The 5,990-nt window shown below is 43.9% G+C and overlaps 1 non-coding gene across 1 annotated transcript; it reads left to right on the top strand.

The window, feature by feature from the left end:
- The first annotated feature begins 2,801 nt into the window (after positions 1 to 2,801).
- TRNAR-ACG (transfer RNA arginine (anticodon ACG)) lies at positions 2,802 to 2,873 on the top strand. Its single transcript has one exon. It is a non-coding gene; the product is annotated as a tRNA-Arg (tRNA).
- The last annotated feature ends 3,117 nt before the right edge of the window (positions 2,874 to 5,990 follow it).

The raw sequence follows: 5,990 nt of genomic DNA, 5'->3' as shown, positions 1-5,990 counted from the left end.
AGACCCTGATGCTGGGAGGGATTGGGGGCAGGAGGAGAAGGGGACGACAGAGGATGAGATGGCTGGATGGCATCACTGACTCGATGGACGTGAATCTGAGTGAACTCCGGGAGTTGGTGATGGACAGGGAGGACTGGAGTGCTGCGATTCATGGGGTCGCAAAGAGTCGGACACGACTGAGCGACTGATCTGATCTGATGAGGATTCCCTTCTGGCACATAGAGAGTTATCCATGAAGGGCTTTTACCATTAATTTTAGCTAAAGACCTAAATTTTAATTTTAACTAAAACAAATTTTAACTATCACAGGCTCCAGGTGGGCTTATGGCTATTATCTTGTTGAGTCCAAAACAAAGGGGATTTTGTTTTCTGAAGTCATTGCTTAAGAGCAAAATGCTGTATCAGACTCTAGGTCAGGGAAGTGTGCAATGGTATTCTAAGCACTCCAATGGTCTCAACACAGGTGGTCCAGCCCAGATGGAATCACACCAGCGTTGGTTGTTTCCTCCAGGAAAGAGGGTGCACTTCTTGAGATCCTCCATGTGTGTATTTAGACCCCACTGGTTAGTTTTCTGGGAAGAATTCATGACTAGGTGGCTTTTCTTATATTCCTCTTCTCTACCCTTGACCGTTTTTGTGCTTTATAACTGCTCTTTGTCCAGATGCCTTGAGACTCTGCTTTCTGGACTCTGCTTTTTTATTCTCTGCATAAGAATTCGCTTCAGTGTCTACCTGAGATTACAAACTAAATTCCTATATTTCAGTCATTATTAAGCATCCCAACCACTTGGAACATTCTAGAACTGAGTTCTATCCTGCAAAAAAGAAGGACACACATGTCTCAGACACCCCAGAGGTGTCAGAGCCTCTCAGACTTACCTGTGTCTTGTTTTAATACCAGCAGTTCTATATGGGCTCCTGCTGACAGTGCCTCACACTGGGCTGCACCATGTGCCTCACATCTCCAGCCCCAGGGAGGTGTTAATGCCAAGATTAAGAGCGCTACAGGATTCTGCTCGTAAAGCCCTTAAGTGCAGGGATTGGGTGCCCCACGAGGCAAACTTTTGCAGAAGGAGACAGCTAAAAAGTAGTCTCATCTCTCTTTCTCCATCTGGATGGTCCCTTTTGAGATGCTGTTTATGGACTTCCTGAAGGATGATCCTGTGGCTCTGAACAGTCAGTCTCACTTGACAGCTGCCAGTTTGGTAATGTGGTCCTATATTGGCTCCTCCTTTTCTGCTTCACACCTCTTGTCCCCCAAGCTGGAAATGCAGTCCCTAATCAAGTAGAAGTATTCTAAGCTCCCTGCCTCCAGCTCTGCTGTCTGGGTAACACAGGCTGAGACAACACCACAGGATCCATGGACAAAACTATGCCGATTTCACCACCAATTTTGGTTTTTCTCACCTAGGGACACTTTTTTGGCTTTTCACTCAGTTGTATCCTAAATGTGTGACTTTGAAAAAATTACTTAATTTCTCTGAGCCTCTTATTCTTCAACGTAATATGGAGATAATAATAATGATTATCTTGTGAAGAGTCAGAGGAATTAAAATTTTAAAATGATTGTAATTAAAATTTTAAAATGTATCACTGAGTACAGTGCCTGGACTATAGTGAATGCTCAATAAATGTCAGTTGTTGTTATTGTTATAAAAATCTGGGAGAATGGCATTAAAACATGTATAATATCATATAAAAAATGAATTGCCAGTCCAGGTTCGATGCAGGATACAGGAAGCTTGGGGCTGGTGCACTGGGATGACCCGGAGGGATGATATGGGCAGGGAGGTGGGAGGGGGGTTCAAGATGGGAACACGTGTACACCCATGGCGGATGCTTGTAGATGTATGGCAAAACCTATACAATATTGTAAAATAAAAAAAAATAATAAATAAATTAAAAAAAAAATCAGTCCTATTTACAACATGATGGAGCTCTAGGGGAGATGGAAAAAGAAAAAGAGGTTCATTTACAGATCTTTTAGCAGGGTTGGAAAGATATGTTAGCATACCTCTGAGTACACATAATGATATTACTCAATAAAGCCTCAAGGTTCTAGTCCATTGTCCAAAAAGAAAAGGTTTAGAAATGGGGCTAAAACTCCTTTCAGAGTTAGACTTTTGTGGCCATAATAAAAGTGATTATTTTGAGCGTTTGAGCATTTTCAAGGGATTAGTAAATTTAGACTGAATTAAGACCCCAGTTGTTCCAGGCTTTGTTTGACATTTTCATCTGTGGCTTCTGGGGCTGGCACAGCCGAGGGATGGCCAGGCTTCTCTCATCTGAAGCTCTCTTCATTAATTTTGTGCTGTGCCTTGGGTTTCTGACAGTATACCACTTGCTTCTCACATCTTGCCATCCTTTGATTCCAGAGTTCTAGCTGTGTTGTTTTGGGGTTTTACTTGCTGATGAAGAGATTTGTGTGAATTTAATTTTCTTTAGTCTCTGGCTGCTGACTTTGGTATTTATAATGTTCATAGGCAACTAGATCAATGACAACCTTTTTTTTTTTTTTTTGGCTGGGTGTAGATTTCCACAGTAGCGGGAAGTCAGAAGTGATTTGTAGGTTACTAAATCTTGGGCTTTGTTTAACATATAACTTTTATGGCCAGTGAGAATGAGTAAGGTCCTAATATTTCAGAACTTCATATAGGAAGTAAGCCAGAATGAAAGATTACACTGTCCACCCACCAAACCTAGCAATTGCATAATGTACTTTCTCAGAAAACATAATCCTGACCCCTCTTCCAGTGTCATTTTTGCCCTCCAAGTCTGAAATGAACTTTTGGTGCTTGTTTTCCCTGGTGGCTCAGATGGTAAGGCATCTGCCTACGATGCAGGAGACCCAGGTTCAATCCCTGGGTTGGGAAGATCTCCTGGAGAATGAAATGGCAACCCACTCCGGTACTCTTGACTGGAAAATCCCATGGACGGAGGAGTGTTGTAGGCTACAGTCCATGGGGTTGCAAAGAGTCGGACACGACTGAGCAACTCTACTCTACTTTCCTTTGGTAAAACAGCAAATATAAAGTGTCCTTCACACTACACCCAAATGTGCAGGGCAGATGTGGTTTCCTTGTGTGCGTGCATGCTCAGTCACTGTTGTGTCTGACTCTTTGCAACTCAACAGACTGTAGCCCACCAGGCTCCACCATCCATGGGATTTTCCAGGCAAGAATAGCAGAGTGGGTTGCCATTTCCTATTCCAGGGGATCTTCCTGACCCAGGGATTGAACCCGCATCTCCTGCATTGCAGGCAGATTCTTTACCACTGAGCCACCAGGGAAGCCCTGAGCACTTCTTAACTGATGTTCTTTCTCTGATGATCTCTCAGCCTTGTAGATAATGGAAAATTAAAAACCAAATTTTGGTCTAAATATGGAACCTTAGTCTGGTCCACTCATTTGAAATCTCTTTAGGGAATTCGATTTCTGGTCAGTTAGCCCCAGTAAATACTAAATGCTTTGTTGCTCCTTTTGTTCCACTCCAAGGTGGTGTCTGCCTGTACAGAATAATATAGGTGTAGTTCAGCCGGTAGACGGGGGTCCTCAGCTCTACCGTGGTCTCAGAATCCTCCTGGTGTTAGATGTACAGGGGCTGGAAAGGGATGCCCCTTCATGTGGCACTCCTCAAGGGGCCGCTGGCCTTATTTTTCTGCAAGTCTTCCCAGCAGCCTCTCTATCATAACCTCAGGACTTTATTAGCTTGTCCCCTCTGCTAGTACTCAGAGCATGCCCCTTTGGGACTAACAGATACTTCAGAGTCCTTCAGGAAAGGGATATTGGGAACTCTGTCTCCAACCCCAGATGGTAGACCTAAGGCTCACTGCTCAGATCCCCCTTCAAGAAAAGATCTGCTGCCTTGGCAGCTGAGAGAGTGGTCAGCAGATAGCGTCTGGGCTTACAACTCCTTCAGGATCTCCTTCAGTCATAAAAAGGCATCTCAGCCAAGGTCATGCCCTTCCCAGGGCAACCCTACATGAGGTGAGGTGTAAAGACCTGACCAATTCAGCAGATTGCAAAACAATGCTAAGGGGGCAATTCTCACTCTAGAGTTTCCCTTTGGGTTAGCTGAGGCTTTGTTGAGTCTCATGACAACCTCATCAATTTCTTTTTCTGTCCAATACTGCTTCCCCCTTTCTCACAAGTATTGATCCCTAAAAACATCTTGTCCCCCAAACTCTGTCTCAGCATTTATTTCCAGAAAACACTCATCCTTTCATTTGTCATCTGTCACTAATGCCATTTTTTCCAACATAGAAACTAGCTCGTGTAAGCTGTTTCCAAAGGCTTTCTTTAAAAGACTGACTTTCAAATTCAGTATCATGGTACATATCCAAAAAGCCTATTTTGAACAGCAGAAACTATATACTAGGTCCTTCTTTCTCTCTGCATATCTATGTGACAGTCTGAATTCCTCCCGTGTTTTTCTCATAGGTTCATGGCCTGGTCCTTAAGAAAACTTTTCATTCTAATCTTGTTGTTCAGGTACTAAGTTGTGTCTGACTCTTTGTGACCCCATGGACTGCAGTATTCCAGGCTTCCCTGTCCTTCACCATCTCCTGGAGTTTGCTCAGACTCATGTCCATTGAGTTGATGATGCCATCCAACCATCTCATCATCTGTCGCCCCCTTGTTCTCCTGCCCTCAGCTATCTTTCCCAGCATTAGGGTCTTTTCCAATGAGTTTGCTCTTTGCATCAGGTGTCTGAAGTATTGAAGCTTCATCTTGAGCATCAGTACCTCCAATAAATATTCAGGGTTGATTTCCTTTAGGATTGACTAATTTGATCTCCTTGCAATTCAAGGGACTCTCAAGAGTCTTCTCCAGCACCACAATTCAAAAGCATCAGTTCTTTGGCACTCAACCTTCTTTATGGTCTAACTCTCAGATCTGTACATGACTACAGGAAAAACCATAGCATTCTAATTTTAGTAGAGGTTATAATCAATTCTTGGTGTGAAAAAAGCTATACACTGATTTTTAAGTATACTCACAGGCTCTTACATGAGGCAAGATGTGCAAAGGAACTGGACTTCCTGTCTCCTATGCCTTATCCGTTCTAACCCAGGAGACCCAACCCACCAGGCAGCAGAAGAAAATATACTACATTTTAAAACAATCCAGTGATATCTGTGTGACCTATGGTTTAATTTCTATAATCTCTGCTTGGATGCCTCAGGAAATTTTCCAGTCATTCAGAGTTTTGCTTTTTTATTCTGCTCTTTCCAAGCTGGTACTAAGAGAAAAGGATCTACAGGCTAACATTTAGCTATGAGGAAAGATAGTTGGAAAGCCCTGGCCAGTCGCCGCTGTGCAGTTTCTGATTCAGATTGCTCCTTGGCCTGGTGGTCACTGAGGTGTAGCTCGAACTGTCACGGTTTGTAAGAAGGCATAGCAGCACCTACCCAGGTGCTCAGTGGTAAACAATCTGCCTGCCAATGCAGGAGACACAAGTTCGATTCCTGGGTTAGGAAGATCCCCTGGAGAAGAGAATTGGCTACCCACTCTAGTATTCTTGTCTGGAGAATGCAATGGACAGAGGAGTCTGGAGGGCTACAGTCCATGGGGTCTCAAAGAGTGGGACATGACTAAAGCGACTAAGTAAGCATGTACATGCCAGCACCCATTACTGGAATCTGTATTTTCTGTTACCAGTTCCTAGAAGGGGACTTACTGCTCTTCACTCTAACCTAGGCTTCTGCTGATCTGTGGCCTCTTTAGTGCTCCCGCTTACTTTCCTGCATGCATTTGCCACCTCTGAGCTCCAGGGAACCAGGAGTGCAGCTAAGCCCCATGGACCTGGTGTTCTCTTACCACCACCTCCACGATCTTGCTCCCACACCATGTGGATGTAACACTTAGTCCTAAGCTAGGCTTCTCCCAGATGCCTGCAGCCTTCCCACATTATACCCGGACCAGAAAAGCTGGCCATAAACCTTGATGTTTCTGGATGCTTCCTAAATTCTCTGGGTGTTTCTGAAAATG

Source organism: Bos javanicus, chromosome 5 (genome assembly GCF_032452875.1).
Source record: "Bos javanicus breed banteng chromosome 5, ARS-OSU_banteng_1.0, whole genome shotgun sequence".
NCBI classification, from domain to species: Eukaryota; Metazoa; Chordata; class Mammalia; order Artiodactyla; family Bovidae; genus Bos; species Bos javanicus.
This window is presented reverse-complemented; position numbering and strand designations above follow the sequence as displayed.